General features: G+C 39.3%; 1 protein-coding gene and 1 long non-coding RNA gene across 2 annotated transcripts in view; one reads left to right on the plus strand and one right to left on the minus strand.

Annotated features, from left to right (window-relative positions):
- Positions 1 to 14,615, plus strand: part of LOC136442917 (lisH domain-containing protein ARMC9-like) — a 310,166-nt gene that overhangs the window by 220,567 nt on the left and 74,984 nt on the right. The window lies entirely within an intron of this gene.
- LOC136443632 (uncharacterized) lies at positions 6,031 to 14,232 on the minus strand. Its single transcript, XR_010757181.1, has 2 exons — positions 13,918 to 14,232; positions 6,031 to 7,285 (listed from the first exon to the last, which is right to left on the minus strand). It is a non-coding gene; the product is annotated as an uncharacterized lncRNA (long non-coding RNA).

Genomic DNA, 14,615 nt, shown 5'->3' on the forward strand with positions numbered 1-14,615 from the left:
AGGAGTAGACATTGCGATTCAGGACAATCGGTGATCCTACTAAGGACAGATTGCAATTGGGATCTGTACTAGGACAATCAGCAATTCTACCGGTAAATCTGCCCTAGGACAAACTCTAATTCAAACTCAAAAAGTGCTAAGATAAAGGAAACAGCAGTAGTCTTTTATAAACCATGATTTTATTTAGTTTTGCTAAAAAAAACTGCATATACTATCACTTATCACCAACTACACTGAAGGTAGGGGGGATATTGATACCAACTTTGCAAAATATGGAGATGGTCTATCTTAGCACAAAAATCACAGAATTTGGGCGATCATCGGAGTCTATCCCCCCTGTACATACCCCTTGAAGTTTGCACATGTTGTGATTGGGAATAGTCCATTTTTGCAATGGGATGATTTTGGAATAGTCTATATTTGCGTGGAGAATAGATTTGGCAAATGACTAGTAAAATGTACTGAAAAGGTGAGACACTGAGTAACATCTTGAGACCTCAAAATTTGCTTTATTTGATCACCATCCAATTGATATCTTTCACCGATTATCAACCTTGTTATAACTTGATGAGAAATTTCTTTATCAGAAAACATACATGGAATTTATCTGTTATGAAATATGAACTTATTCACCTAAAATAGTAATTGTGATTGTAGGTAGTGTGCTAAAACTGATTGAAATGTTGTGCAATGATTAATTATATTTTCCAAAGCATTTTGATCTAATGGTTTTCAGAATTTCTCCAAGTAGAATCACTGTTTGTCCCAGGACAGATTGTGATCGCTATCTTTACTGCTGGTAGTATAATTGTAGGTTCTAGGACAGACTCCGATCCCAATCTGTCCTAGGACAGTCACCGATTGTCCAGGATTGCAATCTCTACTGTGACATATAGCTAATGTATATTGCCTCCCGATGGGCAACGTTTAATTCTGGCATCTTTTTAAAGAAAATGTCACCTCCTCCAAGAACTTTCAATGGACAAACACTTCCCCACATGTATACATACACTCTGTGAATAGAGAACTATATAAGCTGTAAAACTGAGCTTTAATAGCTGGTCTGGACCCATATTGGATACTTGTTTTGAAAGTAACAACATGCACAACAGATGGTCAAATATTTGTTGATTTTCGTTACAACCCTACCCATTTATGACATTCTAGTTCAAATGGTCCTATACACTTTGATAATAGACATATACATATAGTGTGACATTTTATATAAAAATGTCCCAGAAGGTTGGGTACTTCTATTACTTGGTTCTGACAATATAGCCAAAAATGCTACCAGTAGTCTTAAACTTTTAAAACATTTTAGTTTTTACATGTAGAATTTAAGGTCATGTGAATTTTACATACATACAATAGATATTTGAGTTATGAGTGTGTATCTAACATGATTTTTCTATTAAATGGCTAGTTAACAGTTACTGTCAAGGACAGCTTTTTACTATTTGTTTGACTCTAGGTTCTATCATGTCTATAGACTGGCTGATGTATCCCAGGTAAGATTTGCATGGTTCTTAGATCTGGGGAACAGGTATGGCAACTTCCAGATTATATATTGGTGTGGCTCTTGGGACTCAACAACACCTAACAGGTAATGTTGGTATGGCTCTAAGAGCATCGGTAATGTACTATACCGGTTTAGATATAGCACACCAGTTGTGTAAATGGGTAAGCACAGGCTTTATCTTTATTTTCTCTTACTACTGTGCAGAAGATTATGTAATGTTGGTGTGCCTCCTACAGCATATAGGACACATGACCAGGAAATATACCATGCTACTGAGGCACTAGGTAAGGCTTCATGCAGCACTGGTAGAATATACCCCCTCTCTTTGATACGGAGACCATGTGAGGGCACAAGTAATGTTTGCATGGCTCTGGAGTCTGGAGACCAGGTACAATTCTGCTGGTACTACATCAAATACATATACTTTAGGTACTCTTCTTCCAAGAATGTATCTCCATGATATATTATGTTACATATACCACAATGCATTTGTCATTAAAGCTGCACCCATTTGCTATGTTGTTTCCATCGTCTTTTCGAATGTCTTGTGTGTGCATTGTACATAGTTTTATATATCAACTATGTTACCCAACAAAGGTGTCATTGAGTCTGTCCAGACATGCCGGTCACAGAAATGTACATCTTAATGAAATACACTCTATAGGGGGTCCCCCTAAATGAAAAATTAGACTTTTGTGAATTTCTGTCTGTCCAGACATACCGGTCACAGAAATGTACAGTTTAATGAAATAAACTGTAGGAGGGCCCCCCTGAATGAAAAATTAGATTTTTGTGAATTTCAAAAACGTTAACGAAATTTGCCCAAAAAAGTGTCATTGAGTCTGTCCAGACATGCCAGTCACAGAAATGTATATTTTAATGAAATAAACTCTAGGGGGGCCCCCCTGAATGAAAATTAGATTTTTGTGAGTTTCGAAGACGTTAACGAATCTGCCCCAAAAAGGTGTCATTGAGTCTGTCCAGACATGCCGGTCACAGAAATGTACATTTTAATGAAATAAACTCTAGGGGGGCCCCCCTGAATGAAAAATTAGATTTTTGTGAATTTCGAGGACGTTAACAAATTTGCCCAATAAAGGTGTCATTGAGTCTGTCCAGACATACCGGTCACAGAAATGTACAGTTTGATAGAATAGACTCTAGGGGGGCCCCCCTGAATGAAAAATTAGATTTTTGTGAATTTCGAGGACGTTAACAAATTTGCCCAATAAAGGTGTCATTGAGTCTGTCCAGACATGCCGGTCACAGAAATGTACATTTTAATGAAATAAACTCTAGGGGGGCCCCCTGAATGAAAAATTAGATTTTTGTGAGTTTCGAAGACGTTAACGAATTCGCCCAATAAAGGTGTCATTGAGTCTGTTCAGACATGCCGGTCACAGAAATGTACATTTTAATGAAATAAACTCTAGGGGGGCCCCCCTGAATGAAAAATTAGATTTTTGAGAATTTCGAAGACGTTAACGAATTTGCCCAAAAAATATGTCATTGAGTCTGTCCGGACATGCCGGTCACAGAAATGTACATTTTAATGAAATAAACTCTAGGGGGGGCCCCCCTGAATGAAAATTAGATTTTTGTGAGTTTCGAAGACGTTAACGAATCTGCCCCAAAAAGGTGTCATTGAGTCTGTCCAGACATGCCAGTCACAGAAATGTACATTTTAATGAAATAAACTCTAGGGGGCCCCCCTGAATGAAAATTAGATTTTTGTGAGTTTCGAAGACGTTAACGAATCTGCCCCAAAAAGGTGTCATTGAGTCTGTCCAGACATGCCGGTCACAGAAATGTGCAGTTTAATGAAATAAACTGTAGGAGGGCCCCCCTGAATGAAAAATTAGATTTTTGTGAATTTCCAAAACGTTAACGAATTTGCCCAAAAAAGGTGTCATTGAGTCTGTCCAGACATGCCGGTCACAGAAATGTACATTTTAATGAAATAAACAGAAGGTAGGGGCCGCCCTGAACGTAGATTTTGTTCAAGACGAGATACATGAAATCCTACAGGAGAAATGTGTTTTATTTGTTATTTCTGCTAGAAATGTATGATTTTTATCGGAAATTTAACTGCTAGTTACTACATAACCAACTGCGTTCATCCGTTGGGAATCCATACAATGTCTAAGTAAGCTTTCATGAATACGTCATCCAAATTTGAAAGAAATCCGTTGTATTCTAAGTGAGATATTAAATCCTAGATGTTCCAGTCTCGCGCAAAGCTAGGCCGCGTGCCACCTGCTATCTTCCGGGCGGACTTTCTAGCTTGATTTTCTACCGCAACTCGCCGAAGTGCGTTTTCCTTTATAAAACAAGAAAGAAATAATATTTTTCCATGAAACTTTCACAAAAGTAAGTTGATATGCTGATCTATCTGTGCTGTCAGTAGTTTTGTTGTTCCGCTTTTCTGCTTGAAGATATAGGCCATGAATCTATCATTTTGGGGCACGGTCAAAATTCCCACTCTAAAAAGTGCGGCATATTGGGAAAATGATGTAGCGTTAGGGTTCTACATAATGCAATAGACATATTATCCATATAACTCTGTCAAGGACATTTCGATGGTATTAGCACTACCTTGCTGAGTGTTTGCACTCAATTCTTCAGGAGAAATGCGAAGTTTTATTTGGCATTTGTGACAGGAATATATGATCTATGGTCAAAATTTCAACTGTTAATTACTCCATAACCAATTGTACTCATCGCTTTGGAATCCATACAATGTCTAAGTAAGCTTTCATGAATACGTCATCTAAATTTGAAAGAAATCCGTTGTATTCTAAGTGAGATATTAAATCCTAGATGTTCCAGTCTCGCGTAAAGCTAGGCCGCGTGCCACCTGCTATCTTCCGGGCGGACTTTCTAGCTTGATTTTCTACCGCAACTCGCCGAAGTGCGTTTTCCTTTATAAAACAAGAAAGAAATAATATTTTTCCATGAAACTTTCACAAAAGTAAGTTGATATGCTGATCTATCTGTGCTGTCAGTAGTTTTGTTGTTCCGCTTTTCTGCTTGAAGATATTGGCCAAACAAACCGATTTATTTCATCCTAGCGAAAAACGTAAGAACTGCAAAAATGAACCCGACGGAAAGTGTTTTTGTCGTCTTCTGCCGAGTTAAAAACCTTTCATTCGTCAGATAACCTTCCCAAAAAAGTAAAACAATAGCAAAAAAATGTATTTCGATATATCATTCGTCCAATAGCCTTTTAAGTGCGTTTGACTGCATATATTTACAAACAACCGACGATTCATCTTTTCAGTCCAGAACTATAGATTTCAATGTACAGTACTTGTAGTGCATAGACATAATTTTCCATGGGAGTCTGCAAAACAACCTTTCATGTTGTATCGCTTTCTGGACGCTCACATGAAATATGTTAAAGAATTTCATTAACGAAATATGATCTCAGGTACAAAATTAGCATGAGCATATAGAAATATGCCAGCCGAATTTGAAAGAAATCATTTTTGTTCTATAGGCGAGATACAACAAGCAACGCTTTCAAGCTCTGTACAATGTCAAAAGATTAAAGGAGTCCTAAATTCCAGAGGGGGGAGTTATTTACCAATAGATGATAATTTTTCGAAGTAAAAAACGAATACTTATTACAGTATACGATAAGTACCCACTAGTCCCGTGCGCATCAAAAAGCATTCAGTATTCTACTAAATTCCCCAGATGATCCTCTATTTTCTTTTCACTGAAAGTACAGGGTGATTTGATTCTCACCTGCCAGGTAGCTCGTGCCACTTGACGTGCTTTTCAGCACCAAGGAGTCAGCTGTGATCTTCAGCCAGAGGCCCCTTCACGTTTCGTCCCTCCAAGGAGGTTATATCCCCCTTGTACCCTGGTGCGCCCTTAGGATGGGGGGATGACAGGGAGGACGTCTCCACCCTGCTTCACTGCTGCTCACTTCCTGCGTGTAGGCCTACCCCAGCATGAGACTCTGATTTTTATATCATTTTTCTCTTCGTTGTTACACTTATGCTGTCTCCTTCTTCCCCCAGGCTTTCCCTCTCCTTTTGATCCACAACCATGGCCAGAAGCTAGATTTTTTCCACTTCCTCTGCCATTCTTTTTATGACCTTTCTTGATGCAATGTACATTCATGGCGTGACAAAAGAATCTCAGGGGGGCTAAGAAATGTCTTGTTATATGTTCCTTTATATCTTATTAACAACTGGCCTTCTGATTGTGCTTAGCCCCCCCTAATTCATGCTAAAATATTCACCATGAAGGAAGTGGGAATACGTATAGGGAATCCATGGGTAGGGTCTGAATTCTGTACAAAGTCGGCTGATTATGTATTCATTGATACATAATCTAGTGGAAAATAACACTCCCTTCTAGAGTTTAGGACTCCTTTAAGTATGACTTATCCAAAAACATTACAACTTCAATATATATATATATATATATATGCATATTGTGGCTTTGTGTTGAGTGTTGTAGATAACTATAGATTACATGAAAAGATAAAAACAGCTGAATCGTCTCTAAAATCCTGATGGCTTTATTGACTTGAACTCCAGAAGCACATGTTATGTTCGAAGACCACAGTTTATTTCATGCTGACTTGACTGCAGTAGATATAGAATAAAGCAACAAAAAATGAATCCCATATCAACAACTTTTTACATACAAAAGTGTTTGTGTTTGGACTTTTTGATTTATGTACATGTGCATAATAAGGGTAACTTAGACTCATGCATAACACTTTGTAATAAACTGATATGGAAAGATTAAGAAATCTAGATTATCCAGATCATATCAACATCTTGTTACCCTCATCATGTACTTGTTTCAGTAAAAATAAATACATATGAGTCGGTATTGCAAGGCAAGACTCACATTAGGCAGACTGCATTAGGTCTCAGCATATACATCTGACATTGGCAATGACCACATCAGTTAGAGGTGAATAGATCACAAAATGCACACAGCTTGAAATCAATTAATCAGGAACTGCTCAGATACCTATACATGTTCAACAGAGCATCTAAAACACACAATTTATCCTAACTCCCCTGCAGCTACCTTACATTCTGAAGCCGTTCAATGGAATATTTGACAGAATATAGAAAACAACAGAGAGCGTGGCTTCTGTTTAATCAGTCATGCCTGAGGTGCCACTGACATGCTTTTTCCTGGGTCACCCTCCATGTATGGATTGACTTTGGAATATAACAATATGTGTTATGATAACAGTCAAACAAAGACTAAAGAGGAAAACAACAATTCAATGCAATTCAAATTAGTTATATACTGTATTATTGCATATAGAAATACATGCATGGGCACAAACAACTGTCAAAGACGTGGACAATTAGACTTATTGACAGTATATGTAGTCCTGGAATATGTATTAGTTACATATAAGAGACATGCAAACCGGGGGCATTTTCTACTACATTTTTAATCTAATGAGGTTTTTTGGATTGAGGTGTGATTTTCAAAGCATGCGGATCAGAGTCATTGCCATTGTAATAATTACATACATGTCTACAGTGCAATGGGAATTGAAATTGCAGGAAGGATTCATACATGTGTAAACTTTTACTAGCTTTTACAGACTCAATGCATTCTAAAAAAAACTAGGACTTGGGTTGGTGTTGATACATGACTCCTCCATGCAGATGCAGGTAATCCATTGTTGCATTGCAATTGTCAGCTTCTCTCTCACTGTCATCTCATGAGGACAGGGCATTGATGCTCTGTCTGGGTCCGGTTGAATATTGTCAGCCCCTATAGAAACAACAAGAACAAAAAGGTGAAGGTTGGGTTAATAAAGACAATGCATTGTCTTTTTCCTAGTGCTTAGCCTCCGGTGCAGACTCCTCCCGGCTGTTTTCTTTTTCAAGTTACAGTTTTTATACTATTACATTTTTTTCAGAAAAAAAATGTAATAGTATAAAAACTGTAACTTGAAAAAGAAAACAGCCGGGAACAGTCTGCACCGGAGGCTATAGTGCTTATAGTATGTACAAAAATACATAGGATAAGTATATAATGTCTGGTGACGACAATAAATACCTAATATACACTACAGAGTGTAGTCTAAGCAGTCATAAGTTAAGTTTTTGACACATGTCCCTAGGACTCCTCACTCATCAGAATCTCTGATCTAAATATGTCAGCACGCACACACACACACACACACACACACACACACACACACACACACACACACACATGCACACACACACACAAACTCACACACACACACGCACACATTCCTACAATTCTAACTACATTTAACTGTATAAAAAGGGAATAGCATTCTGTTAGAGTTCTCATCATGTGATGATGGATACAGGAGAAGCTACTAGTATTCCATCTATACTGCCTATGGCTATATAGGGCTTGAAACAGTGGGTGCATGTGCACCTTTGTGCACTAAAAATTGGAGATGTACACCTTATTTCTTACTGGTACACCTACATGTAGGGTTTGTACGGTAAACTTTAAGATTACGATGGGCACAACAATCCTTTGTATTTACAATGTTTATAGTCGGAACGTTTTATTAAAACACTTCATGAAGGAATCAATGCTATTCATATATTTTTGTCCGTCAAGGTCTTAAAAACATTTCTGTGAAATCCGACAGCAAAATTCGATGTCACCACACGCTGGAAAAATGCGGTTGCCATGGCCAGGGATTGTGCTCTGTGCGGTCCCAATTCGTGGCGGTCGCGTTGGACGGGTGGTCGCCTTGGGCAGGGCGCTTAATGCTTGTGCCTATGGGGCAAATTTTTGGGACCAAGAAAAAATAGTCGTCATGGCCAAGTGGTCGGGTTGAAGAGGCAGGTTTGACTGTATCAGAAAAAGGAATATAACCTTTTATTGTACTTTATTTGATGAATTACTTGTTTGAAATTTTGAAGTCAGATATAGAACAACACTGATTTGAGTTCTTAGAGCCAGAAGCAATTAAGTTAATAATGTTTTGCTGACTTCAGGATGAAACAGTGCTGCGCTTTGTGGGTCACAAGGCCAATTGCATCATGGACTTACTACTGTGGGACTGGATCATGTTTAGGTTAAGTTTTTAGCTTTCTGACAATATTTGCCGACTTTTAAAAGATACTATCACTATAATCAGTATGTATGGATGTGAATTATTCATTAAATACCAGGTCAAGCAGGCGACCTAATAAGATCAGACTTAGGAGGAAGAATAACGTTTTTTCGTAGCACTGGTTACAGTTCATATGATTATCCAATAATAAAGTGATGCACTTTTTCTAATGCATCATAAGATCAATCAAGATTAGACTAACTGTGAAAACATAAACCCCTTGACTAAATTCAACATCAAGGAGATCATACATGTGAAGGTAACCAATGTACATGTATACAGCACACCACATTCCCTTCTCAATAGTTCTTCTGCTTTCTTCAACAACAACTCGTGTTGGTGGAAAATCCTGTCCAGTCCGGACAGAAAAAAAACCCTGTCCATTCTGAAGAGAAGGTCTGCATGGGGGAGGAGGTGTCTTGTCCTGCATAGAATTAGAGATACTGACTACGCCTAAAAATGAAAATCTGTATCGACAATTATTATAAAGTCTACTATTTTTATTTTACTGTTAATTGTAGCCAGTCGGCTTTGCCATTAATTCTACGTATACATAGCCTGCTACATGTGTGTGTATTTGTTATCCTGAATTCTTCTTTCAGCATTACTGAGATTTTAATCGCAAGACGTAGTCGAAAGACAATATTGCCCTAAGAAAAGTTACAACAGGACATCTGCTTATCTTGGCTTCGACACAGTAAACATGCAAACTCTGGGTCTCAAAATGTAAGGAATTGCAATTGAGAGGGTTAGGATTTTATAGGAGAGCATGTCAGACCCCCCCTACATTGGTTGGCTGCACCCTTGAATGTCATGAATGCTACGTATGCACCCCACCTCAGAGGGTTAAGATTTTCTGGGAGAGTATGCCCTCAGACCCCCCTACAAAATGGTTGCACCCTTGGGCCATTCATGATGCTGCGCTGCCAATTCTATAGGAATGTGAATCAATTCACGGTTAAGCATTGTCGATCCTCTTGAATTTACTGTTTTACTGATAAACTAAACCTGCTGAATTTAGCTCTAAGTGTTGCCAGGAACCCCCATGCAGATCCTCTTTTCAGCCTGGACAGTTTTTTCTGCTGTCCGGACTGGAAAGGTTTTCCTGCCAACCCAGTTTTTCTCACCGGTCAATGCATATCCTTGTGCGACCTACATGTACCTCAGGCAATAATAACTGGTTTACTTCTCACCACTAGGAGGTGGTCTAGTTACTGTAAATGCATTTAAATTTGCATGGTTTTAATTTTGCACTAAGGGGAAAATGGAGTGTTTGCGGTGGTTTTAAGTTTGCAGCAGTGCTATACTGTAGTCACATACCTGATCGATGATGATACCGCCACAGTAGGGGTGGATATAGGTTTGGCTTAATAAGGTCCAAGTCCAAGTTTAGGTCCAGGGACCTGAACCTGGACCTGATCCTGTCCAGTTGATGTTTTGTTTTATCAGACCAATATCAAGCATAGAGAATTAATACTGATCATGACATGCACAACTATGTTTCTTGGTGAGAAGACTTTCAAGATAAACCAACGTGTTTGATATCTGAATGTTGCACCTATTTTAAATGCCTTTTTTGTCAGAGGGGAGACTCAAAACCCTTATCATCAAACAAAATAGAAAAATATATTTGTACTTTATTCAATTTTTTTTTTACTCAGGTTTTTGGCTTTCAGGTTTTTGGACTCGGTTCTTGGATGTTATAAAGGTCTGAATCAGGTCCAGCGAACTGGTACCCACCCCTATGCCACAGTGTTGGACAAAAATGTTTGCAGTGAAACGGTTGCCATGAAAACCTGATGAACACAAAACCACCTGCCCACAAACATTTCTAAATTTACAGTATTACTGACACAAACTAGTAACATGTAAGTGGACTGTAGTGAGATAAAGTTTGGAGAGGTTGAGTGGGCTGTTTGCAGAAGTGTTTTAAAGATAGGGCACAATGTACAACACCACTCCACAGAGAGGGGGCATGGTCAGGAATGCTTGCCTTGGCCTAGCCATGGCCATATGAGACTATGAGTCTGTTGCTGTAGGGTATTGAACTGTTTGTGGTGAAATAAGCATGACCCAGGAAGTTCCCACAACTTGCATGGGGGTGGATAAAAATGATTTTGCCCCAAGTTTGTTTTTACTCGTGTACTGCTATGAAAGCCAAATGGAATGAAATTCGGTGAGGAAGAGCTAGTTGCTGTAAGGAGAGATAGGAGGAGCTTTTTCCAGAATAGACACTTCTTGCATGGAGGTGGTTACAACATCATTATTAATCATTTTGGGGGCAGTTTTGCCCAAAATGATGCTTTTTGCAATTGTCTTCCGTGACATCCTAATTCCTATGTAAGCCAAGTAAATTTGGTGAGGACTCAGGTGTAAGGTCGTGGAGTAGTCCACTTCTTAAATGGAGGTGATTTTTGGTATTTTTGGTGCCTGTTAAATACCCAGGTACCCTGCTAGGAAAGCTAAATGGCTTGAAATTTGCAGTGGGAATAACTTACTGGTAATAAGGAAAGCATTATCCTGGGACAGTCCACTTTTCGCTTGGGGGTGGTTGAGAATGATTTTAAGTTTGCGATAAAGAGGTAACCGCAAAAACCTAGGTCACTGGTAACGTTGGTTTTGACTGTTCGATACAAATGTCATAGGATTTCCAGTGTGGCTATATAATAATGAGAGATCAGACCATGGACTTGATGACAATACATGTACATGTGGCTGAATCTTGTACAACACATCCAAGGCTGCCCAAAAATTCATTCAAAAGTTATGGACCTCTTCTTGGGACCAATGTGAACATGGACGGGCTTAAACAGGAGTGTCGTATGACAGGTTTTTATGACCTATCATCTGAAAATGACTTCTTGCATTTGAGGGACGAAATTCAACAGGCTTTATCGTAATTTGAAATTGAATGCCTTTCGATTCCCAAACATGAAACAAAATATCTGGTGGGAACACAGGTGTCAGCGATGTTCTTGTAATCTTTTAGTTTATTCATAATTTGCTTATAGCTGTAGAGAGAAAATTGAGTGTTTGCAGTTGCAACAATAGCGCTACAGTCATATGTGGGCAAAAAGTTTTGCGGTGGTTTTAAGTTGTGCTGAAAGTTCACCGCAAAAACCATGAACATCAAACCACCGCGAACATTTCTGCATTTACGGTATTTTGACCAACTTACTAACAGTCTCGTACTAGCACATGTATCTCCCAGTCCCAGGTACTACTTGGTAAGTTTGGAGATTCATACTGTACATGTCCTGTCCTGTTTTACAGAAATAACTTATAGCAGATCCCAATCTATCTTAGTTACGTACATTGTATAATAAGATGATGAGCGTCAGGTGAACGAAGACCATTGTGTGAATATTTCCATCCAAGTTATGATATATATTGAACCTCCTTAAATCACCCTATTGCCCGCAGTTCCCTTGAATGACCATGTTCCATATTGTCCATAGTTGTCTGGTAGACTCTACTAAAGAAGGAGGACATACATATTATGTAATAGATATGTGGTAACCATGACAACAAAGGAAACTGTGTTTAATATTACATTTTATACATTAAAAAGGTGAAGCAGTCATCCTCAATTGAGGTGACATGGAAGTATGATGCTTTTTCAAGTAGCTAGTGGTATTGATAATGCAATGCAGCTTCGCAAGGGCATGAACAAGCACACCAGGTCACCCCTACTCTTCTGTGTTGGGTTCTTTTACGTGCAGAGGTTTGACGTTTGAGGCTTACCCCCAAAGCTCCCTCATACACAGGGACGCCGGCTTTTCTGAGTTTTCATCACCATATCAGAATTAATGGATGCAATCCCTTACAACATGTCCCAGCTGAATTCGACCATTGGATTGAACCCCAGCCCAAAGGATCAATGGAAAAGCAGCAGGTTGCGTTACCGGTTGTGCCACAGGGACATGTCTTAGAAATAGTAAACGCAGCTTCCTAAAGTTAGCCTCCGTTGCAGGCTCTGACGCGGCTTTTTTGGGGGGCAAAATAATATGTTTTGCAGCCAGCCCGTAACCATCAGCCATTAGGCGGCTATTAGTTACAGGGTTGGCTGATGGTTACGGGCTGGCTGCAAAACATATTATTTTGCCCCCAAAAAAAGCCGCGTCAGAGCCTGCAACGGAGGCTACCTAAAGTGAAGTTAGTCGCCATGGCTAATGGCCTATACCAGTATAAAATGTAGCCATTCACCTGACTTATCAAATTTGTTATGATCACTATTTAGACAATGAGGTGGTTAACTGTCCCTACAGCTAGCTACATGTATATATAACGTCATTATACATTTAATTTGTATTTTAATAAAATACAAATCATGTAATGTATAAGTTATATAACAACGTTATATACATGTAGCTAGCAATTCGTCCCAATCACCCTTTCAAGTTCACGGGTCACATTTAGAAAAACGGCAGATAGCGCTGTAATCCGTTGAACAAAATCCAATCGACGGCCGAATCGAGGACTAGTGTCTCTTGTCAGTTGTCACTATCATTTTATGCCGAATTCCTGATATTATGTCCTTTCCGACATTATTTGCAAGTAAATATCTCCTTGTTGAGTGATTTGGAACTAAGTTGATCATTGTGTTGCCTTTTGTATTTGTTGTAAGAGAGCTGGCATAGATTCTAGGTTTTTCGAATCGGTAACTAAATTGGTTGCTATGTTCTGTCTATTCCCTGTAATCGAAGGCTGAATCGGCGGCAAAATCCAATCGAGGGCTGAATCGAAGGCTGTGAATCGAAGGCCGAATCGAGGGCTAGCTTCAGCTTGGTGCTATAGGGACAGTTAACTACCTCATTGTCTAAATAGTGATCATGCTGAAATATAACCTGTAATCAAAGCATACTGTATTTCAATAGACTTCAAACTCTTTATGTGTATTCCGGTGTATTCCGAAAATATCATTCTGAAATGTTCTAGTAATGAATGGAGTATGATTTGAATGAACGTGGCCAATGAATAAATGCCAGTAACAGCAGCAGTGCCATTGTTGTTGTTGTCCTTGCTTCACGTCTATTATATCACGAGACGTGGTCTCTTGATGCTGGGTTACGCTTGGTTCGGTTACGAGTCACCTGTCTCTCTAGGTATTTAACTCTTGGTGACATATGTATCAAAAATATATAATGTAACGTTACATTTTTACTCGCGGTGATGTCTTATCGCCCCCCTCCCCTTTCACATCGGGCTTGGCCCGAGCTAGTTGCAGATTATTTAACGAGGATCTGTGCCTATTCAATACAAAAATAATCGGTATAAATGAACCAAAGTTGCTCACCTCACCATGGAACAGGCATAGTTTTGCTGCTGGACGACCAACGACGATATATGGATCCGGGCGTCCCGATGCGGACCTAAAAATTCACCGTTCTGTACTGCTCTCGTGCACTCACCATGCAGATCTCGCGAGCTTTCAGTCCTACAGTCCTGTATCTGTGGTGTCGTTCCATGCCCGGAGAGCCATCTGTCCCGTCCAGAGCCTACTGTTAACCAATGTCTCTCAAGAGCCAGGAGACGTCTCCTGGCCCAGTTATAACTGGCTAACGGTGGTCACCGTTAACCACTTATAACTGTAAACGGTACTTGTAACGGGTGCAATGTTACATTATGATATGTAGCATTTGCCCTTTCATCACTAATTGGTTGTCCTATACAGTACTCGAAAAGTCTTACATTTTAGACTTGGCAGTTAAAAGTTTTCCGCCCTTAGAGGTTGTAGGAGAACTAACTCTTCTGGCCAATATTCTCAATACCAACGAAAATTGTTGGCATCTTTAACTGCACTTGCAAGAAATTCTTTGATTGTAATATGCTTTTAGAAGTGTTCTTGTATACGTTGTAGTTGTAACTGTTAGAGCAATAGCTTCTAGTTATGAGTTCCTGGGCAAGAGAATGCTGAATCATCAATGCCATTGAAAGTTGAGGGAAGATCACCAGTCAGAATGGAGGTGTGCGGCTTACAGGAGGTCTTATAGC

This window comes from Branchiostoma lanceolatum, chromosome 10 (assembly GCF_035083965.1).
Source record: "Branchiostoma lanceolatum isolate klBraLanc5 chromosome 10, klBraLanc5.hap2, whole genome shotgun sequence".
In the NCBI taxonomy this organism is placed as follows: Eukaryota; Metazoa; Chordata; class Leptocardii; order Amphioxiformes; family Branchiostomatidae; genus Branchiostoma; species Branchiostoma lanceolatum.